Genomic DNA, 25469 nt, shown 5'->3' on the forward strand with positions numbered 1-25469 from the left:
ACGAGGTTATAACTGTTCAGACCTATTTCTGACTGTAGTTTATATAGGTATGTCCAATATGGTTCTCTCACGTTTGCCTGCTTCTGCTTAATTAAAGAAACATAGCTGGTATTTGTTTTCTGTGTATGTTGATACAGATTATCATCATTATGATAGGCATTATATGGTTGAATAACCATTCAACCATGCAACGATCTTCCCCCCATGCTTCCATTGTCTCTGCTAGCTCTGAAGTATATTTTCCATGGGATTACATTCATAATTAAATGATTTTTCATCACTTAAAGAATTATTTAATTTAAAAATGAAATAGTTTGTCACCATTTGCTAACAAGATAAGGATCATGTATTCTGTTTCTACCAAGTAATCCTCCCTGTTTCCAGACAGTACTTTGAGATCAAGGAAGACTTCCTTCCAGTTTGGTTAAGAGAACTGAATGAATTCTGTTACAGTGGATAGAGGCTTATCCCAGCGGCCACACAGTCCTGACAGAGCGAGGTCTTGCTCCAATAGCAAAAAGGTCCAAGAGAATTGAGATTAGGCACAGATTTAGCACACAATCACAAATATACACACACCAACTTAAGTATACACACACAAACAAGAGAAAATCTCCAGGTGCTAGAAATTCGAGCAACACACACAAAATGCTGGAGGAACTCAGCAGGCCAGGTAGTGTCTATGGAAAAGAGTACGGTCACATTTCGGGCTGAAACGCTTCAACAGGACTGAAGAGAAAAAGCTGAGGAGTAAATTTAAAAGGTGGTGGGGGGGGGGGAGAGAAACACCAGGTGATAGGTGAAACTTAGATGGGGAGGGAAGAAGTAAAGAGCTAAGAAGTTGACAGGTGAAAGAGATTGAAGGCCCAGGATGGAAGAAGTGGGGCGGGGGGAGGAGCACCAGAGAGAGGTGATGGGTGGGCAAGGAGAAAAGGTGAAGGAAGGAAAAGGGGATAGGAAATGAAGAAGGCAGAGGGGGGTGATGTTGGTGGGGGGATCTACTGGAAGTTTGAGAAATCGATGCTCATGCCATCAGGTTGGAGGCTACCCAACAGTGAAACACAAGTATACAGAGAAACATAAATATACATTTACAAGCACAAACAGGCTCAGAAAAAATACACACACACACACACACACACACACACACACACAAATATGAGTATACACATAGGAACACAGATATACACACAGATGCACAAATATACACACAAACAGAAATATACACAGACACAAATATACATACAGTACACAAACAGCAATATATACAGCCAAACACAAATCCACACACACAAACACAAATATACATACACACACACACACAAACACTAATGTGCTTAGAAGGGATGTGCTTAGGAAGGAAAAGATGAATTATGAAAGGAAACTGGTGACTAATATCAAAGAAGATACTAAAAGCTTTTTCAAGTATATAAAGGGTAAAAGAGGATTGAGGGTAGATAATAGACAATAGACAATAGGTGCAGAAGTAGACCATTTGGCCCTTCGAGCCTGCACTGCCATTTTGAGATCATGGCTGATCATCTACTATCAATACCTGGTTCCTGCCTTGTCCCCATATCCCTTGATTCCCCTATCCATAAGATGTCCATCTAGCTCCTTCTTGAAAGCATCCAGAGAATTGGCCTCCACTGCCTTCTGAGGCAGTGCATTCCAGACCCCCAGAACTCTCTGGGAGAAGAAGATTTTCCTTAACTCTGTCCTAAATGACCCACCCCTTATTCTCAAACCATGCCCTCTGGTACTGGACTCTCCCAGCATCTGGAACATATTTCCTGCCTCTATTTTGTCCAATCCCTTAATAATCTTATATGTTGCAATCAGATCCCCTCTCAATCTCCTTAATTCCAGCGTGTACAAGCCCAGTCTCTGTAACCTCTCTGCGTAAGACAGTCCGGACATCCCAGGAATTAACCTTGTGAATCTACGCTGCACTTCCTCTACAGCCAGGATGTCCTTCCTTAACCCTGGAGACCAAAACTGTACACAATACTCCAGGTGTGGTCTCACCAGAGCTCTGTACAAATGCAAGAGGATTTCCTTGCTCTTGTACTCAATTCCCTTTGTAATAAAGGCCAACATTCCATTAGCCTTCTTCACAGCCTGCTGCACTTGCTCATTCACCTTCAGTGACTGATGAACAAGGACTCCTAGATCTCTTTGTATTTCTCCCTTACCTAACTTTACATCATTTAGATAATAATCTGCCTTCCTGTTCTTACTCTCAAAGTGGATAACCTCACACTTATTCACATTAAACGTCATCTGCCAAGTATCTGCCCACTCACCCAGCCTATCCAAGTCACCCTGAATTCTCCTAACATTCTCTTCACATGTCACACTGCCACCCAGCTTAGTAACATCAGCAAACTTGCTGATGTTATTCTCAATGCCTTCATCTAAATCATTGACGTAAATCCTAAACAGCTGTGGTCCCAATACCGAGCCCTGTGGCACCCCACTAGTCACCACCTGCCATTCCTAGAAACACCCATTCACCGCTACCCTTTGCTTTCTATCTGCCAACCAATTTTCTATCCATGTCAATGTCTTCCCCCCAATGCGATGAGCTTTGATTTTACCCACCAATCTCCTATGTGGGACCTTATCAAATGCCTTCTGAAAATATGTAGATATAGGACCAATAGAAAATGGCACTGGAGATACTGTAATGAGAGACACGGAGATGGCAGAGGAACTGAATGCGAATTTTGCATCAGTCTTCACAGTGGAAGACATCAGCAATATACCAGACATTCAAGAGTGTCAGGGAAGTGAAGTTTGTGCAGTGAAAATTACGACTGAGAAGCTGTTCAGGAAGCTTAATGGTCTGAGGGTGGGTAAATCTCCTGGACCTGATGGAATGCACCCTTGGGTTCTGAAGGAAGTAGTTGGAGAGATTGTGGAGGCATTAACAATGATCTTTCAAGAATCGATAGATTGTGGCATTGTACCAGATGACTGGAAAATTGCAAATGTTACTCTGCTATTTAAGAAGGGTGGAAGGCAGCAGAAAGGAAACTATAGACCTGTTAGCCTGACATCAGTGGTTGGGAAGTTGTTGGAATCGATTGTTAGGGATGAGATTATGGATTACCTGGAGGCACATGACAAGATAGGCCAAAGCCAGCATGGTTTCCTGAAAGAAAAATCCTGCCTGGCTAACCTACTGCAGTTTTTTGAGGAAATTACAAGCAGAATAGACAAAAGTAGATGTGGTGTACTTGGATTTTCAGAAGGCCTTTGACAAGGTGCCGCACATGAGGCTGCCTAGCAAGATAAGAGCCCATGGAATTACAGGAAAATTACTAGCATAGGTGGAGCACTCTCTGATTGGTAGAAAACAGAGAGTGGGAATAAAGGGATCTTATTTCAGCTGTCTGCCGGTTACCAGTGGAGTTCCACAGGGGTTGGTGTTGGGACCGCTGCTTTTTACGATGTATGTCAATGATTTGGACTATGGGACTAATGGATTTGTGGCTAAATTTGCTGATGATACAAAGATATGTGGAGGAGCTCGTAGTGTTGAGGAAACAGAGAGTCTGCAGAAAGAATTAGATAGTTTAGGGGACTGGGCAAAGAAGTGGCAAATGAAATACAATGTTGGAGAGTGTATGGTCATGCACTTTGGTGGAAGAAATAAATGGGCAGACTATTATTTAGATGGGGAACGAATTCTAAATGCAGAGATGCAAAGGGACTTGGGAGTCGTTGTGCAGGATACCCTAAAGCTTAACCTCCAGGCTGAGTCAGTGGTGAAGGCAAATGCAATCTTGGCTTTCTTTTCGAGAGGTATAGAATATAAGAGCAGGGATGTGATGTTGAGGCTCTATAAGGCACTTGTGAGACCATACTCCAAGTAGAGTTTTGGGTTCCTTATTTTAGAAAGGATATACTGACATGGGAGAGGGTTCAGAGAAGATTCAGAAGAATGATTCCAGGGACGAAAGGGTTACCGTATGAGGAACGTCTGGCAGCTCTTGGGCTGTATTCCCTGTAGTCCAGGAGAATGAGGAGGGATCTCATAGAAACATTCCGAATGTTTAAAGGCCTGAGCAGATTAGACATGGCAAAGTTATTTCCCATGGTAGGGGAGTCTACGACAAGAGGGCATGACTTCAGGATTGAAGGACATCCATTTAGAACAGAGATGTGGAGAAATCAGAGGGTGGTAAATCTGTGGAAAATGTTGCCACAAGCAGCTGTGGAGGCCAAGTCATTGGGTGTATTTAAAGCAGAGATAGATAAGTTCTTGATTAGCCAGGGCATCAAAGGGTATGGGGAGAAGGCAGGGGAGTGGGGGTGACTGGAAGAATTGGATCAGCCCATGATTGGATGGCAGAGCAGACTCAATGGGCTGAATGGCCTACTTCTGCTCATATATCTTATGGTCTTATGGTCTAATGTATCCACACAAATACAACTACAAACACACAAATGTACACACACCAACAAAATATACACATAAACACACACACAAACATAAATATACCCACACAAATATGCATACAAAAATATAAATATACACAACCAAGGACAAATATACAGACACAGACACAAGTATACACAAAGAAACAGAGGTATGCACACACAAGCACTAATATACAGATATAAACACGATCATTCACACAAAAGCTCAACTATTCAAACACAAAAGACAAATATACATACAGAAGTGCAAATATACACACAGAAATACAACATAAATACAGAAACATAAGTACACACACACCAACACAAGTATACAAACAGAAACACAACTATACACATACAAATACAACTATACAAATATACACACACAAACACAAATATGCACACAGCTGTACACACCTACACAAACAAACACAAATATACACACGTAAAAACTAATACAGATGCATAAACACAAATATGCTACACACATATACAGGTACACACACATCTACACACATTTAATTATAAATGGACAAGCATAAATATACACACACAAATACAAATATAAACACAAAAACACAGATATACACACATTGACACCAAGTTACACACAGAAACACAACTATATGCACACAAATACAGTCATACATGTACAAATACAAATAGATATGCCAACTAGTGGAGTGGTGCCACAGCAACAACCTGGCACTCAACGTCAGTAAGATGAAAGAGCAGATTGTGGACTTCAAGTAGGGATCAGAAGTAGAGAGAGTGAGAAGTTTCAAGTTTCTGGATGTCAAGATCTCTGAGGATCTAAACTGGTCACAACATATCGATGCACTTATAAAGAAGACAAGTCAGTGACTATTCTTCATTAAGAGTTTGAAGAGATTTGGTACTTCAACAAAAACACTCAAAAACCTATAGATGTACCATGGAGAGCATTCTGACAGGCTGCATCACTGTCTGGTATGGTGGGACTACTGCACAGGACCAACAGAAGCTGCAGAGGGTTGTAAATTTAGTCAGCTCCATCTTAGGTACTAGTCTACAATGTACCCAGGACATCTTCAGGGAGCAGTGTCTCAGAAAGGCAGTGTCCATTATTAAGGACCTCCAGCACCCAGGGCATGCCCTTTTCTCACTGTTACCATCAGGCAGGAGGTACAGAAGCCTGAAGGCACAGACTCAGTGATTCAGGAACAGCTTCATCCCCTCTGCCATCCGATTCCTAAATGGATGTTGAACCCATGAACACTATCTCACTTTTTTAATATATATTATTGTGCTTTTGCATGATTTTTTATCTATTCAATATATGTACATTGCAATCTATTTATTTATTTATTTATTTATTTATTTTCTAGATTTTGTATTGCATTGAACTGCTGCTGCTAAGTTAGCAAATTTCATGACACATGCCAGTGACAATAAACCTGATTCTGGTTCTGATATACACAGAAACACATATATAAACACACAATATGAAATCTACTGATACACACACAAACATAAACTCAAAAGTGCAAATATTCATACACAAGAGACAAATATACACACAGAAACACAAAATAAATACACTAGCATAAGTATACACACACCAATACATGTATACAAACAGAAACACCACTGTACACATACAAACACAAATATGCATGCAGAAGCACACACATGCACAAGCAAACACAAGCACTCAAACATAAACACAGGTATGCCACACACAAACCAAAATATACACACACAGACACAAATATACCCACACAAAACAAATATAAACACAAAAACACAGATATACGCACATGATCACAAATATTCATCAGTTAATAACTCATCGGGTGATCGATAAGTTCATGGCCTAAGGTAGAAGGAGATGAGTTATTAACCAAACTTTCTGCATAATCACTCAAAGAGTTGAACTGCACGTGCAGGTAATGAGAGCTGTATAACTCATCTCCTTCTACCTCAGGCCACGAACTTATCAATTACCCTTCATATATACACTCAAACACAGATACACATAAAACTACACAAATATACACACAGAAGAACAAATATACATATAAATACTAATATACACACAAACACAAATATTCACACACACATAGAAACACAAAACTACACACAGAAAGACAACTATACACACACAGAAGCACAAATATACACACACTAACACCAATATACACCTACATTCTCAAGTACACACCAAAACACAGATATACACACACAAACACAGAAAACATACACAAACAGAAACAAACACATTTAAACACACACAAGCATATTAAAAAACAAATACAAACTTACACGTAAATACAAAATATACACACATAAAAACAAACATACATACAGAGACAAGTATACATGTGTAGATACAAATAAACTCAAACACAAATATCCACACACAAACATAAATATACACACACCAAAACAAATATACCCACACAAACCCAAATGTACACACAAAAACAGAAATATACAGTCACAAACATACACACACAGCAACACAAATGTAACACACAAGCACAGATATATACACAGAAGCACAGATAACACAGACAGATCTAAATATACACTCAGAAACACAAGTATACACAAATAAGCACAGTGAACACATACAAAAGCAAATGTACAAACACAATCACAAATACACAAGCAGTAATGCAAGTAGCCACACAAATACAAATATGGACAAACAAGCACAAATATATACACACAAACACAGATATATACACACGAAGCCAAATAAACACTCACATACACACACACACACACACACACACACACACACACACACACACACACACACACACATATGTGGATACACACATTCACAAGCACACAAAAAATACACTGAGCTGCCTAGACACAAGTTACACAAGGGTGCACACACGCACGTACGCACGACCACACTGCCTCCCTACATTTGCCCTTTTGCTCTCCAGCTCTTAGAAGCTGGCTATCCACTGTCCCCAAGAATGAGGCCATCCAGGCCCTCATGCCAATCAACCGCTCCCTGGTCGCAGATCACCCTTCTAGAAATCAACTGCCATGTCGCCCAGTGCCCGTGGCACTGACAAGAACTTTGGGAGCTTTCAGAGAATGTCTCAGGAAACCTTCAACTGTAAGCTGGCTGGTGGTCTGTGGTGGTCTGAAACTTGGTCAATCTGGAGGATGGTGTAGGAGCTCCTCACTAGGCCTGACCATCACTCAACTTATGCAGACCATAAATGTACAGCGACTCTGTCTACAACACACTTCAACCAGAGGGACCCTGAGTCTCATCTTCCAAATCACACTGCTTTCACTTCAGACTAAGTCTGAGGTGGTTGAGTAAAGTCATAAAATCACAGGTCCCACTTTTAACCCTAATATTGTAATAGCATAACACACTAATTATATACAGGATGCACCAATAGGAAAGAAAACAGCAGGGAAAATTGCTTAACTGTCTCCATCTACAGTTTGCAAGCTCCTTCCATTCTCTAAAGCCGGGAAGAGCAAATATTTTTAAAGGCACAGCTGTATTAAAAGCGGAAAGTTTAACAGTTTAATCTCCCTGAAACCTTCAGGCCTCACAGTGCCTCATCAACAGGACTTCAAAATTCAACTAAAACAACCATCAGTGATTTCCTAACATAATAAATCTAAAACAAGAGAAGGTCTGCAGATGCTGGAAATCCGAGCAACACACGCAAAATGCTGGAGAAAGCCAGCAGGCCAGGCAGCATCTAGGGAGAAAAGTACAGTCGACCTTTTGGGCAAGGTGCTGTGCTCAATGCTGCTGAACAAGTCAAGAGCCCATGGTACTACAGAAAATTGCAAATATGAAGCTTGATTGTCTAGACCGAACACTGGAGATTAGTCCAGGCGTGAATCAATCTTCTACTTGAGCCTACACTTTTGGCAAATGAAGTCATCATAATGAAATGTTAGGAATGTGGAAGCTGAATAAACCAGGTGATCAAACCAAGTCAAAATCCATAATCATGATGACTTAGGACAAATAGGTCATTTTAGTCCTAATCAGTCTGTCCCCAGTTTGGGTGTTGTCTGATTGAAGTAGAATACAACAGATATTACTACCACTGTGTTTATAAGTCGTCTCCCCTCCACTGCCATTTGGATAAGTGTATGGATAGGAGAGGTTTAGATGGATGCGGTCTAAATGCAGACAATGGGATGAGCTTAAGAGTCACCTTGGTTGGCATGGATGAGCTGGGTTCACTTCCCGCTGACTTGGAAAAGCAGACAGCATAAACAATAGAGAATGGGTCATGACCCCTTCCATCCTGATCATTCATCTCTCCTCTCCTCCATCTGTATGTTCATTTTTAGTTGTTATGATACTCCTAAATATTGTTTTACCCAAAATTAATCAATTCACCTTTTCTGCAACTGGCTGTTTCTTCTATTTTGCCAGTCCAGTGATTTCTTTTAAAGATACGTAATTATCCATGTGTTTGTTACATTTTTAGATATGACAACTACATATTGCAACTATGTCCCCCATACCCAGGTGCAGTTCATTAGAAAGAGCAGTGGCTCTTATGCTCAGCCCTAAGAACGTTGCTGTATGGTTCATCTCACTTCAACGCACTGTCACTTGGCCAGCTTTGGATCGCTACAACCACTACCTCTTCAAACTCTTTTTGTAAATCTCAGTACATAAAACAACATGCACCTTCTTCATCATCTTCTTCTATTCCCACACAAAAGATCACAATCTAGTGTGTCAAAAAGAGGTTAAATTTAGTAAAGATCTGATTACTGACCTGGGATTTGAGATCAATAATTAACCCATGCACATTCACCATGCTAGATCTATATTGATGCTTCTGGCTTATTTCAGGCATTCCTATGTTAATGTAATACTATTCATGTAGCTTGTTGACTAAATGATTTAGCAGTTCACGCAAAGCATTGGAGAAACTCAGAAGGTCAGGCAGCATCTATGGAGAAGAATAAATATTTCACGATTCAGTCCTGATGAAGAACCACGGCTCAAACATCGACTGTTTATCCATTTCCATAGATACTGCCTGAATTCTTCATGCATTTTGTGTGCGTTCCTCTGGATATCTAGCATCTACAGAATTTTATGTGTTTATGCTTTAACAGTTTGCCAAAAATTGCAATTAGTTAACACTACTAAAAGGCAGCATTCATCTCTTAATGGGGGGATGTACCATGGAGGACGTAGCACAATAAATGGCGAGATATCCTGTTCTGAAAATGCTCATAGCTTAGCTCTCAGAAAGTGGATGGAAAAAAGCATAACAATCCAACAATAATGTCAAAAGAAAACAAACACTGTAAAAATCAGTCAATTAATCTACTGTTCCTGTGCAGTGGTTCCCCCATTGGCTCTGGTGTGGTTGGCAGAAGACTACTGACAAATAACCACGACAAATAACCTCTGGCAATGCATGGCCTGGGGATATTTGCATTCAACTGCACTCTCCGGGCCTGCTGTTGGAGGCAAAAAGCAAATGTATTGGAGGAATGGCAAGGATTGGGCAGTCAAATGCTGTCATCCTGAAGGAGGACAAAAGGTTAGTGAACCCCACAGCCACTCACATTCACTTGGGAACAGCACATCATTGATCTTAGCTACCCACTGGAGAACAGACTTCTGAATTGATGTTAAACACAATAATCACTGAGCTACAGTAGAAAAGACATAAAAGACAGGCAGATAAAACTCAAGGATATAGATTAAAGGGTAAGAGATTTGGAGGGGATTTGAGATGGACATTTTTCACTTAAAGAGTGACAGAGATCTGAAATGAACTGCCTGAAAGTGCAGTGTAGTGCTTATAGGATTTGAGAAGTATCTAGACAAGTCCTTAACTCACCTTGGCACAGAAAGCTATGGGCCAAGTTCTGAAAAATGGGATTAATACAGATGGGTATCCATTGGTCTGCATGGCAGTGGTGGATCATTGTCTGTTTCCATGAGAATCCATTTTTATAAAAATTGAATCATGTGGACTCCACTGGCATGACAAGTATTTAAAGAAGGCTGTCTCCTTCAGCTGTATGGTTGGAATGATAATTACATGATAATTAAATGATAATTAAACGATTCAATTTGATTTTGATTTAATCTTACCACTAACTGCTTTTGAACTGAGTGGTTGTCTGGCCATTTTAGAGACAGTCAACGATCAATCACGTTACCACTGACCTGGAGTAACATACAGGCCAAACTAACAAGGATAGTGTGGTAAACACAAGAAGATAGTGGAAATCCATAGCAACACACTCAACTGCTGGAGGAACTCAGGTCAGGCAGCATCTATGGAAATGAATAAACCCTTGGCGTTTCAGGCCAAGGTCCTTCTTCAGAAGTGAAAAGGAAGGGGGAAGATGCCAGAATAAAAAGATATGGGGAGGGGAAGGAGGACTAGCTAGAAGCTGATAGGTGAAGTCAGGTGGGTGGGAAATGTAAAGGGCTGGAGAGGAAGGAATCGGATACGAGAGGAGAGTGCACCACAGGAGAAATCGAAGGAGGAGGGAATCCAGGGGAGGTGATAAGCAGGTGAGAAGCAGTAAGGAACCAGAGTGGGGAAAGAGAAGAAGAGGGGAAGTGGAGGAAAAATATTTTCTCACTAGAAGGAGAAATCAATATTCAAGCCATCGGGCTGGAGGCTACCCAGACAGAATATAAGGTGTTGTGCCACCACCCTGGGAGTGGCCTCATCATGGCACAAGAGGAGGACACAGACCAACATGTCAGAACGGGGATGGAAACCGGAATTAAAATATTTGGCCACCTGGCATGTTCCCCTTTTGGTGGATGGAGAGGAGGTGCTCAATGAAGTGGTCGGTCACCCAATTTACAGCGGGTCTCACCAGTGCAGAGGAGGCCACATTGGGACCACCAGCCCTCAGGAGGTTCCCAGGTGAAGTGTTGCCTCACACGGAAGGACTGTTTGGGGCCATGAATGGAGGTGAGGGAGGAGGGGAATGAGAAGGCGAGGCACTTTGGCTGTTTACAGGGATGACTGCCACAAGGGAGATTAGTGGGAAGGGGAAAATGGACCAGGGGATTAGGGAAAGAGCGATCCCTGTGGAAAGCAAAGAGAAGGGGAGGTAAAGATATGTTTAGAGGCAGGATCCCTTTGGAGATGCTGGAAGTTGCAGAGAATGAGGCTGTTGAGGCTCATGGGGTGGTAGGTAAAGACAAGAGGAACTCTATCATTGCTAAGGCTGCAGGAAGATGGGGTGAGCGTGGATGTTTGGGGAATGGAGGAGATGCGGGTGAGGGCAGAACACTCTATGTGTCTATGACTGTAGATATATTTTAATCCAGTTGGACAGAACAACAAAGCAACAATGATTGAAGGATGCAATCGGTAGCAAGAACTTGAAAGCATGCATTCATATGCACATGGTGTTGTGCCTTGCCTGTAACTCTCTGCTTCCTTTGATGTATATTTATTGCAAGTTAATGTATTGGTGAAGCTATCACAGGTAGCAATTTTTTTTATTTGAATGAGTACTGAATCATTTATTTACTACATTTTGGTAGTTTCATAGCCATCATTACAAGTAGCAGCATATTCATTTTCAATGTATTATTGTAGGCTTTATATATTTAGACCACTCCACTGGGTTACTTGCCCAACCGTAGTGCTACAGCACCCTGTAATATTGTCCAAACGATGCATGTTCCACTGATTTGAGGGTCTGAAAGAAGGGGATAGAAGATCACTAGCTGAATGAGTTACCAGCATTTGTACATAATTGGCATTTGTTTGATTTAAACATTAACATGTGGCAATCGTTTTTTAGTCAGGAGATTTAAACAATGTCAGTTGTTGTGCAATAAGCTGCCTTTCTGACATTCCTTTTCAGCTATTTTTATTCATTTATGGGCTAAGTGTAGTTTGCATAGCTGTCAATTATTGCCTCATTTACTTAAAGGACATCACTGTTTTTGTGTCATTGTCTGAAGCTATACACACGTTTCCACAGTTTCTTTCGTCCTTCAGTTAACTGATTGTGAGCAGCAGCAGGAAAAACTTTAGTTAACTTGCCCTTTCTCAACCAAAAAGAACTAGTTTTAGAACCTCAATGATTATCAAAGCTAAAATGTTGCCTGATGTTGGCCTGACTTTCAGCCACGACATTATAGCTCAGCACAGTGGTGCAGCTGGTGGAGCTGGAGTCCTGCGTTCAATGCTGACCTTGGGAGATGTCCGAGTAGAGTTTGCATATGGTCTTGTGGGTTTTCACAGGCTTCCTTCAGGGTTTTGTTCCTCATCCCAACCACAGGAAGGCTGGGAGCTTATTTAGCTACCATACATTGTGCCTATTGTGAAGGCAGAATCCAGGGAGAAATTAATGAGAATGTGGAAGGAGTACAAAAAAGAGATAAAAGAGGTAAGAGTATATGGCTATTTGATGGATGGGAAGGAGAAGGTGCCTAGGAAGCTGGAAGGTCTGAAGGTAGATAAGTCACCTGGACTACATCCCAGGGTTCTTAAGGAGGCTGCTGAGGAGATTATGGAGGCATTAGTAGCGATCTCTTTAAAGCCACAACATTCTAGAATGATTCGAGAGAACTGAGAAATTGCAAATGTTACTCCACTCTCTAAGAAAGGAAGGCAATAGACTGGAAATTGTTGGCCAGTTATGGCTGGCTTCAGTGGTAAGCGGGATATATGAGTCTATTGTTAAGGTTGAGGTTTCGGGATACTTGGAGGCACAGACTAAAAAGTCAGCATGGTTTCCTTAAGGAGAAATCTTGCCTAAGTAATCTGATAGAGTTCTTTCAGGGGGGAAAAGTACTGGCAGCATAGACAAAGGAGAGTCAGTGGGTATTCTCAGCAGGCCAGGCAGCATCTATGGAAAAAAGTACAGTTGATGTTTCAGGCTGAAAATCTTTGGCAGGACTGGAGGAAAAAAGCTGAGTAGATTTGAAAGGTCGGGGAGGGGAGAGAGAAGTGCCAGACAATAGATGAAACTTGGAGGGGGAGGGATGAAGCAAAGAGCTGGGAAGTTGATTGGTGAAAGAGACAGAAGGACATAGAAGAAAGAAAAAAGGGGGAGGAGCATGAGAGGGAGGCAAGGGGTGGCCAAGGAGATAACATAAGAGAGGGAAAAGGGGATGGGAAATGGTGAAGGGGGGTGGGGGGAGGCTTTACTGGAAGTTTGAGAAATGGATGTTCATGCCATCAGGTTGTAGGCTACTGAAACGCTATATAAGGTGTTGTTCCTCCAACCTAAGTGTGGCCTTAACCTGACAGTTCAGGTGGCCATGGACTTCTCATTCTCATTCCCATATGTCCATCCATAGATCCTATAGATGCTGCCTCGCCTGCTGAGTTCCTCCAGCATTTTGTGTGTGTTGCTCAGATTTCCAGCATTTGCAGATTTTCCCGTTTGTCAGTGGATGTTGTTTGCTTAAATTTCAAACGGCCTTTGACAAGGTGCCATGCTGCTAAACAAGGTAAGAGCCTATGGTACTACAGGAAAGGTATTAACATGAATAGAGCAGACGTAAAAGAATGGGAATAAAGGCAGCCTTTTCCGGATGGCTGCCAGTGACTAGTAGTGTTCTGCCGGGAGTAGTGTTGAGTCCAATACTTCTCACGTTTTATGTCAATAACCTGGATGACAGAATTAATAGCTTTGTGGGCAAGATGGGGATGATACAAAGATAGGTGGAGAAAATAAATGAATAAATTTGCTTGCATCATACAGGTTGGTACTCTCTTCAGTTAATTGATGAGGTAAGTGTAGCCGTTGGCCAGGAGCTGATTTTTCAGCTGGTGCCTAACCTTCAGAGAGTGTTTCGACCCTTAACCTCCACACTCTCCATTCGGTGGGTTGGCAGTGGTGGCCGTGTCACTGCCCATCTGTTCCTGATTTCCAGCTCAACTCCTCTCGCCAGCTCCACATCCAGCAGGAGGCTCTTTCTGCTTCCTCCCCCATCCTGCAAGCTGCTTCATTCTTACTCTCCAACAAGGTGTAGCACAGACAGCAGCCTCTGTGCTGACCTTACTGGAATCCCCACGGGGTAATAGCCATGTCTGCCATCCCCTGTCCCTGCACTCCTGGACCAAGGACTGATACGATATGACTTTGATATGACTGGTATGGCCCTCTCCTTGATAAAAATGGCCGCCCTGTTTGCTTCTCTGCCAGCTGGTCACTTTTTACTCCTCTCCTGCTCCAATATGTCAGCAAGGGACAGCAGGACCTCGTTGTGGCACCACCTATACTGTTCTGTCTTAAGCTGTTTTGCATCCTGACAGTATGTGTGACAGTGAACCCCACTAACCACAAAGCTTGTAGATAGGGTCCTCTCTCAGACCCCACGTGTGCAGCTGTGATGGTGTAGGGAGAGTGTCATACACAGACTGGAGGAGGAAAGGAATGCAGAAGGGCTCCAGTCTCCAAAGCTCTGCCAAAGTGATCTTACGCTTGGGAAGATCCCATTTCATCCAGGTGCCCAGTAACCTCAACTCCACTGCCCTTGATAACTACCTTTGGTCCTTGCAGTTCCGTACCTCTCCCTGCACCTTGCACTTGCACTCCCCCACATTGGAAGTGGCCTTGCCGTCTCAGGCATGGGTTGTCAATGACGTCTCTCAGTTGCAGGGAGCTCACTGCCTGGTCTGTGGCCGAGATGGTAGCTCACTTTCAGCTCGATCTTGTTGTGACTCCTGTTTGGTTTATTAGCTTGCCATCGGAAAACCCCAGTGTTAACGCAAGTCTACACTTTGCCATCTTGAAATCCTCTACTACCAATGACAACAGGAGCTGTAGCTGCCCTGATCCTGTGTAAAGCCTCATTGAGGAAAAACTTGGGCAGATCCCCAGCCACCTCCGCTGGTGCTTGTTAACTTTCCTGTCGATGCCTTCTACAGTGATCATGGGGAACTCGTACACTGTGAAAAGCCAGAGCAGCCTTGGTAGAAACCATGTTAGTACAACCATGTCTTAAATTTACCAGGTAGTCTGGTTTTGTCGATCTTCTGCAGCCTCTCTTCAGTCTGCTTTACAGTCTCAGTGATGTTGGTGCTGTCCGCCATTGCTGCATTAAACCACTTTCCGAGACACTTTACTGGGTTGTCCATGGAATGACTTCTCCCTGGACTTGAAGACTGAACTTGATAGTAACCTTGCCCTTTTTGATCACCATGCATCTGGACTTCCTGGCCTTGCAGGTCATCCTAGCCCAGGTAGCTACATTGTCCAGGGTTTCCAATACCCACCTTGCTCGGACATGGGTTACAGTGGTTTCTGTGATGTCATCCATGAACCCCCATATTGCAGGTTGTCAGATGCCGGGCTCCAACGCTGGGCCTCAGGTTACGTCTGCTGATATGAGGAGGACAAACAAGATGGGGGAGATGGTACAGCCAGTTGGAATCCCTTTCTGGGGTCTTGGTTGTGAAGTGGGCTGAAATGAAGCTTAGCTTGAATCCTCCTAGGTAGCTGGTCATTACGTCTCGCATTACTGGTGCGATATGGTAGTGGTCCAGGCCAGCCTGGATGAGGATGTGTGGAGCAATAATATGAAGAACTTGAGATGAAGAGTCCTTGAAAGTGAGTCCATAGGTTGTGGATACTAAATAATGGGACGAGTAAAGTTGAATGAAGTTAACCCCATTGGTTCAAGAGCCTGATGGTTGAGGACAAATAACTGTTTCTGAACCTGGTGGTGTGAGTCCTGAGGCTCCTGTACCTTCTTCCTGATGGCAGCAGTGAAAAGAGAGCATGACCTGTGTAGTGGGAGTCCTTATTGATGGATGCTGCTTTCCTGCGACAGCGTCTCATGTAGATGTGTCCAATGGTGGGGAGGGCTTTACCCCTGACGGACTGAGCCATATCCACTATATGCTTTTCCATACAAAGGCATTGATGTTTTTATACCAGGCCTTGATGCAACTAGTTAATATACTCTCCATCATACATCTTTAGAAGATTGTCAAAGTTTTCAGATGACATGCTAAATCGTCACAAACTTCTAAGTAGAGGCACTGCCATGCTTTCTTCATAATGGCAATAACATTCTGGGCCCATGCCAGATCCTCTGAAAGTACTTACTGTGAATGCCCATTAGAAAATGAATCTCAGGATTGTAGATAGAGACATATACACACTTCCATAATAAATTTACTTTGAATTTTAAACTTAGAAAGCCTTCCATCTGCCAATTGTCAGAACTTTAGAACCCATCAAGACTTTGGTTGTGATTCTCAGCAGGACCACAGAAACAAAGTTTGAACTGGGGTGGAAAGCAGACCGGGCATGCAGAGACAGCGGGTATGGTTGTGGTGAGGCCAAGGGGCTTTGGTCAGACAGGTAGGAGTTCTCCATCGGTCTGAGATATGATTACACTAGGACTTGTGTGAGATTGGGATTGATTCGGAAGACTGATAGATCCAGAAAAGACATGGGTATTTGGAGAGATGTTGTTGCTGGTGGTGGAGATGCTTGAGGATAATATCAGTGAGTTAGAGTGAATGAGAATCCGCATGGTGACCTTGGAAACCCATGGAGTGGACTGGTCTGCCAAAGCCAGGGCACGCCTCAGCGTTCCAGTTTATGTAATGGAGCCCATAGCATCAGGCCAACATAGCCGTAGATGTGCTCAATGGTCAATTAGGAATAAAAAGCAAAGGAGAGTCATAGGGAAATACAGCACAGACACTGGCCTTTCAGCTCAACCAGGCTTTGCTGACATAGTGCCCACCCAGCTAATCCCAGTTTCCCGTGTTTGGTCCATATCCCTCTAACCCCAAACCACCCATGTACAATACTTACCCAAGTGCTTCTTAAATAATACCACTGTCCCTGGATCAACCACTTCCTCTAAAAGCTCCTTCCACATACTCACCACCTTCTGAGTGAGAAAACTGTTCCTCACATCTCTTTTAAATTTTCCTCCCCGCAGCCTAAACCGATGCCCCCTTGTTTTGTACCTCCCTACCCTGGGGAAAAAGCCTATTACCACCCACCTCATCTAAGCCTTTCATAATTTTAAACAACCCTCATTCCCCTGCGTCTCAAGGAATAAAGGAGTAGTCTGGCCAACCTCTCCATATAACCCAGGCTTCCAATACTGGCAACATCCTCGCAAGCCTTTTCTACACACTTCCCAGTTTAACCACATCTTTCCTATAACAGGGTGACCAAACTGTGCACAATACTCCAAGTGTGGCCTCCCAGTGACTTGCACAACTGCAACATAATGTCCCAGCTCCCGTACTTAGTGCCCTGACTGATGAAGGCCAACGAGCTAAACACATTTTTTCATCACAATGCTGTCGATTGTGACGCTGCTTTCAATGAAATATACACACGTACTCCTGGGTCCCTGTGTTTCATTACACTCCCTGGTTCCCTGACACCCATGCTGATTTTATTTTCCAAAGTGCATCACTTCATACACAGCTGTTTTGAAATCTGTTTTACACTCCGCAGCCCACTTCCCCAACTGATCAGGATCCCCCTGTACTCTATTTCTTTACCTTCTTCACTATTAACAGCCTAATTTTGTGATATGCACAGACTTACTTATCATGTCTTGTGCATTTGCTTCCAAATCATTTCTATTAATAATGAATATGTGACCTCCAAAGGCAATCTCATTTAAATAATGCCTTCGAGCTTGGTGTCCATGGCCTGCTGGATAGCCTTGAACAAGTAAAGCAACTTCTCACAAGTCATGTCAAAAGTGTAACGCATGCTGTTTGAGAATATCGTCATGTCTGGCAGCTCCATGTTTATGTATATTTTGCATTGAGGACCCAGAAAGAAAAAACTGGATCATATTATTGATGTGTGTGATCATATGGTCTATGCACCAAAACTAATTGCCTCTCCTTATCCTCAGCGAAGCTAACCAAACACAACTATCTCTTGGGCAACTTAACAATAATATTAGAAATTGACCAGGTAGGTCTTGCATAAAATAGGCATTTACTGTATCTATGTAACAGCCTCTTGTCAATCATCAACAAAGTGATTCTGTATAGATTTTTTTGCAGTTTTTGTGTCACTAGACCATAAATGACAGGAAGTGTGCACATTACAAACACGTACTGAGCTGTGAATGGTAGTTGATGAATTCCAAGCCAACAGAATGGATAGCCTCAGTCTCTCTGAGACAAGCAAGCTCAGGGCAGGATCCGGAATACGGACCATTGACTTGATTCTTCGCATACATGTTTGCTGGGTTAAAGTATATCTCATTTGTTCCATTGGTTCACCTTCTTTGAGCCATTCAAATACAGTTGTACAGCCAAGTGTTAAGGTTTCAGGCTGAAAGCTAAATACATGATATGACATTTTCAATTACATTTTGCTGACACTAATGTTGCAAACCTGATTTTGTGCGTTGGTCTCGGCATACAAACTGACAAAAGTTGGAGAAAGGTTTCATTGACTTAAGTTTAGTTGGTGGCTGCCACTATTTTAATTTATCAATGCCAGCAAAAGGTTATTGATCAGATATGTTTCTCTCTCCACAAGCACTAACTGACCTGCTGAGTATTTTTGACACATATTGATTTTGTTTCAGATTTCTAGTTAAGGTCATCCCTGGGTTTTGATTTAAAGACGTCCTTGGGTTCATTTTGTCCATGAGGCAGAAAATATATTCAACATGGTCCCCATACCTTCACAGTGTTGGATGTTTTAAGAACAATGTCTTCCCTTCCACCTTCAGATTTCTGAATGGCCCATGAACCCATGAATACTACCTCACTATTTTGATCTTTTTTGCACTGTTTATTTTGATATCTATTCTTATTGTTATCTACAGTAATTTGTATGTATTGAACTGTGCTGCTGCCACAAAGCAACAAATTTCATAACACATAGAATATCAGCAATAATAAATCTGATTCTGTTCAAAGCATATAAACCAACAAGAAAGAAAATGACTAAAACTGGAGAGGAAGAGGAACTACTGCCATTTACAGGGTCAAAAGAATATATGTACTGTACATCAGACTTTTGAATTGAATCGAATTCATTTCTTGCATCCTTCACATACATGAGGAGTAAAAATCTTTATGTTACGTCTCCGTCTGAATGTGCAATGAGCAATTTATAATAAAAAGTATGTACAACAGGGCATTCAATACAGCATAGAAATACAATTGTATCAGAGTGAAATGATCAGTCTGATGGCCTGGTTGAAGAAGCTGTCCCGGAGCCTGTTGGTCCTGGCTTTAATTAATAATATATTGGGTGGGGGGGGGGGGGACATACATGGATACAGATGTCCATAAGTTAGTCGTCTGTATCCAGAAATAGTCTGTATTTTTTGTTCTGTTTCCATAACAACTTATTCAGCACGGATCGGGTTACATCACTACTTATAAACTTGGTCTGTGGAAAAGGGAATGAAGGAGAATTCACTCTCATTACCGATGTTCACGGTTTTGAGAGATCATGGTTATAAGTGAACAACTGAGACCATTCTGCTCATGATTTTATGGGATTCATTCCAAGTTCATCCAAAAATGAAACAGACCAGATCCACCTGCAGCAGTGATTGGACAATACGAGGAGTTAACTTTGGCCTTATTGTCAGGAAGCCATGCAGACATCAACACTCTAGTTTATCCCTGTTCTGCAAAACATCTCCACAGAGCTCAAACTGTACCATTACAGCTGGATCAACCACTATCAATATTTTTAGGGTCAGCACTAATGGACTGACTATATCAAAACTTTGGACACAAGTGGAGAGAGAAATGGTTTTCTCTGAGGTCAATTGTTCACTTCAGTTAAAGCTTCTCCACCATCTGTAAAACTCACGTCAAAGGAATAATTCCACTTTCCTAGATGGTTGTTCATGTATCAGTCCTCCAAAAGCTGATGAGTTCAGAGCAGCTGGCTGAACCAGCAGCTTAGGTACAGGATACATTATTTACCCTCTCATTAATATTTCATCACTGTAGCAGTCTGTACAGAACAACTATAGTATCTAACTGGCCGGTTTTATAAAGTGGCATCTTGAATTCTGAGGAAAGACAGCAATTCCAGACACTGTGGGTGCACTATCAATTCCATTATAAGGCTTTCCAAATAGCATGAAAGAAGTACCATTTCCACAAGAAATGTCTCAACAAGAAGGCCCACTACTGCCATGAGTTGTCCAGAAAAGGGTATCCTTGCCTTTGGAGGTGGAGGTTGAGCAGGAAATTCTCTATAAAACAAATTGCTGCACTAACTTCAGCCATGAAGCTCACAATTTTGAGTAGAGAGTTACAAACTGAAACAGCTGCCTTGACGCCCTCTGAATGTTTAAAAAAACACACAGACAGAATAATGCCTCAACTTCAAATGAACCCACTGGTACAGATGAGGTTTGTTCAGTTTGTACGTCAGTTTACACCTAGCCAATTTCTGGTATTGAACTTAAGCTTGACCTTTCCTCATCAGATGCAAAGGTCAAAACAGGGCTTCAAAATGTAAGTGGGTGGAATGCTACCTTTTTTTGATGCTATCCAAAGTACTTTGAATGTCAAAATCATCTTGAAGAGGCACAAATCTAGCTCGTGGACTAGCTTGATTTTTGACATTGCTGCTTTAATGGTCAGGCTTGGGTGATAATGATACGACCAGCTGCAGTATTCTCATTCTGTGTTCAGAATCACTGAGACTGACCTTGCAGTGTAGCTGATGACTGCAGAAATATTATTTGGACAAATCTTTCAGACATTGTGCTGTGAAGCAAAACCCAGAAGGCTGGTTTGCCTTAGAAGGCTGTCTACAAAACAAAATTACAATACGTAAATATGAGAAGTGTAAAAAAGCAAAAAAAAGGGTCTGAAACAAAACTCGTGGTCACAATGAAATGTGACTGAGCAAATGTCTGAAGTCCTCATTGAAGCAAGAGGTAGAGAGGGAAGATGCAATTTAAGGAGTTGGGGCATATGGAATAATGCAGACAGTTTTACACAAGAAGGTCATAAACTCATCCTGTAATATTGATATATACATTGGTAATCATCCCTTTTCAAAGCTACAGATAAAGGCCTTATTTTAGCTATTGACCTTCATCGCTTTTAGTTGCTATATCAACAACAAACTGCCCCAGGAAGCTGTGGAAATACCACTTTGAGAATTCCTGACTTAATTGGGTCAGAATTTGTTGATAATTATCAGATGACTACAGTACTGAATTAATAGAAATAGAGTAATATGAAATCCCAGCTTCTTTGTTCATTACTCCTTTTGACATACAAATATTCCTGCAAGGTCCCATACAAAATGAATAAAATATTTCCAATATGATTATGAGAAGACTTAATGAACTGTGCAGAGACACAAGAGATGCTGCAGATAGTGCAAATCTTGACTGACCCATGCAATATTCTGGAGGAACTACAGAGATTCTATAGAGGGGAATGAACAATTGATGTTTTGGGCCAGTACCCTTATTCAGGCCTCTAGCGTTTAGCGTTAGTAACCAAAATATGTTTCTCAAGATTTGTTATGATTCTAAGTACAGAAATATTTTAAAAAGTGTATCATGTTCATTAAGTCTAGGCACTCTTCGTACAACGTTTTCTTACAATTCTCTTAGGTCCTCACCTGACCCATCCATGTCCCTGCTGCAACACGTCACTACACCTTCCTATTTTCCAGCTGTCACCCATTGTGCCATTATTCTTGCCTTGGACTTCCAAAGAGTCACTCATTTGTCCGTTATTATGAGTAAAACTTCGGTTTATAGATGACCTTCCCTCACAAAGCCAAATAAGTTTTCCATTATTTACAACTCAAACTGTGTGTATAACAGTTATGTGTAATGGAAAATAATTCATTTTCTCATATTCCCTCCATCAAGATGGCTTATGACTTTGCCATTATATTATTTTAACTGGATTATTTGACGTTAAGTTGGTAGAAATTAGTTTTGATCTTTCAGTATCTAATTGAACTGTTTGAAACACATGCAACAATATCATAAAATATAATTTCATTCCACAAAATAAAGAATGCATTATACACAGATCATATATTAAGCATTTTAAAATAGATTATATTTTACTTTAAACTATTTTCTGTAAACCAGACATTGATACCAAAGTATAGGACTTAAAAGCCAGACAGAATAATGATATGTGTTTGAGAGTTGAATTTTAGCCACAAAACATATCAACATTGTTCTATTGTAGAACTATATTAAGACAGAATTAAGCCATTTGGCCCATTGATTCTGCTCTGCCATTCAATCATGGTTGATATTCTCTCTCAACCCCATTCTCCATTCTCTGTAGCCTTTGACACCCAACCTAATCAAGAATGATCAAACTGCTTTAAATATTGTGGCTCTAGCTCATGAGAAAAGGTACCAGGAGAGGGGGAACTGCCATTGAGATTATCCTTTCCATACGACAGCTAGGACTCAAGTTTTATTTTCCGTACTTCATTGTGTACAAGGAAAGGCATAACATATTTACCAATATGTACCCAAATGTTTAAGTTGTCTTTAATCTTTGAAATATAGTACATGTTTTGCTTTATAGAGCATAAAACCTTGGCCTCCTCCGCCATGACTTGGATTGGACCTCCTCTCAGTTTACAGAAATTACTCACCTGTATCGGGAGTCAGCAGATTTTGTATCTGTGAGCTGGTGATTAATCAAATCAAACACACACAAGGAACTCTCACAGAAAGAATCATTTTATCAGAAGCTGCAATTTTATTTACAGAAAACAGAAAGCCTGCCAGTGCAGGGTGACGTCAACCAGAAGCTTGAGGACGCAACAAGAGTTAATTTCAACTGCCAGCTGCCTGCCTCCCAGCTGAAACACAGGTGTTGAAAACCAGAATGAAATTTTGGACGCCCTTTAGAAACCAATGTCTTTCTGGTTCAATTTTCAGACAAAAGTCTAAATAGTCACTCTGTTTTGCTATCTGTTTTGCGCAACTATGTTTACAGATACAAATTGACATCTTATTGGATACCAATCACAAATGGTTGGAACATGAGGTGATCTCTTTGTTTCTTCCCCTCTCTCTCTCTTCTTTACATCGCCCTCTTCATCAAGCATTCATTCACCTTCTTTGATTACGAGATCTTGTACATCAGTCAATGAAAGCAAGCAGGCAGGTACAGCAGGCAGAGAAGAAAGCTAATGGCATGCTGGCTTTTATAACAAGAGGAATTGAGTATATGAGTAAAGACGTCCTTCTGCAGCTGTACAGGGCCCTGGTGAGACCCCACCTGGAGTATTGTGTGCAGTTTTGGTCTCCAAATTTGAGGAAGGACATTCTTGCTATTGAGGGAGTGCAGCGTAGGTTCACAAGGTTAATTCCCGGAATAGCGGAACTGTCATATGTTGAAAGATTGGAGCGACTGGGCTTGTATACACTGGAATTTAGAAGGATGAGAGGGGATCTGATTGAAACATAAAGATTATTAAGGGATTGGACACGCTGGAGTCAGGAAGCATGTTCCCGCTGATGGGTGAGTCCAGAACTAGAGGCCACAGTTTAAGAATAAGGGGTAGGCCATTTAGAACAGAGATGCGGAAAAACTTTTTCACCCAGAGAGTGGTGAATATGTGGAATGCTCTGTCCCAGAAGGCAGTGGAGGCCAAGTCTCTGGATGCATTCAAGAGAGAGTTAGATAGAGCTCTTATAGATAGCGGGGTCAAGGGATATGGGGAGAGGGCAGGAACGGGGTACTGATTGTGTATGATCAGCCATGATCACAGTGAATGGTGGTGCTGGCTAGAAGGGCCGAATGGCCTATTCCTGCACCTACTGTCTATTGTCTATTGATTGAGAGGCTATTGTTATCCAATCAAACCTCTGTCAGGTGCTTTGTTCATTTTTCTATCCTAAAAGTTTTATGTCAATGCAAATTGTTGTGAATCAAAATACACCAAAGATAACTTTTCAGAACATGTGCATCATTAGTGAACTGCATTGTGCTTTATTTTTAATTTGCTATAGGGATACAGCCAGAACAGGTCCTTCCAGCGCAATGAGCCGTGCCCCCAGCAAGCCACCTATTTAGCCCTACCCTAATCAGAAAACAATTTACAATGACCAACTAACCTATGAACCAGTACCTCTTTCGACTGTGAAATTTAAGAGACTACTAGATAGGTATATGGAGGAATTTAAGGCGGAGGGTTATATGGGAGGCAGGGTTTAAGGTTCAGCACAACATTGTGGGCTGAATGGCCTGTACTGTGCTGTATTGTTCTTTGTTGAAACCAGAACACCTGCAATGTACCAACTTTCTTACAGAGGGCATCGGAATTGAACTCAGAACTCCAACTCCCTGGGTTGTAATCGTCAGCAAAAATAATTAACCATGAATTTTATGAAAATTTAAGGAAATGACGTAGTTCTTGCTATAACATAATTTAAGAGAGTGCAAACAATGTCAGCTGTTCTGGGCTTTGACTCCATGGACTCACTTCCATTCTGAATGCTTTTATTTGTTCTTTTTCTCTCTGCACATTGGGTGTTGGTCGTTATTCTAATGGATACTTCTGAGTTTTTTGTTGTGTGGCTGCCTGTATGCAGATGAGTCTCAAGGTTGTATAATTTATACATAGTTTGAGAATAAATGCACTTTGAACTTTGAACTTTAAGACCCATAGGAACCAAATTTGAATAATTCCTCAATTCTGAAGAATTCGTAGCTATTTTCACCGAGATGTGCTGTGTGAAAGATTCACTTCCTTAATGCCCAGTTAGGCAATGTATCATTTCTTTTGAAATGCTACCATTGTGTCATCCTTCCATTCTTCCTCAAAGCCTACACCCCTCTACATTATCTATGCTTCCCTAAATCTGGGCTCTGGATCATCCACAGATGGTTGAGGCTTCAAGATCTTGTATTCCCCATCTAAACTTCTCTACCTCTTATTCTTCTTTAAGTTGCTCCTTAAACCATGCCTCTTTAACAATATTTTTACTCCTACTTGCAACGTTCAAGTCAAGTCAAGTCACTTTTTATTGTCACTTCAACCATTACTGCTGGTACAGTACATAGTAAAAATGAGACAACGTTTTTTCAGGACCATGGTGTTAC

At 41.6% G+C, this 25469-nt stretch overlaps 1 long non-coding RNA gene across 2 annotated transcripts in view; it reads right to left on the reverse strand.

The window, feature by feature from the left end:
• Window positions 1-25469, reverse strand: part of LOC132393280 (uncharacterized) — a 96484-nt gene that overhangs the window by 28837 nt on the left and 42178 nt on the right. The gene's annotated exons all lie outside the window — the stretch shown is intronic.

The sequence above is a fragment of the Hypanus sabinus genome, chromosome 4 (genome assembly GCF_030144855.1).
Source record: "Hypanus sabinus isolate sHypSab1 chromosome 4, sHypSab1.hap1, whole genome shotgun sequence".
Lineage (NCBI taxonomy): Eukaryota > Metazoa > Chordata > Chondrichthyes > Myliobatiformes > Dasyatidae > Hypanus > Hypanus sabinus.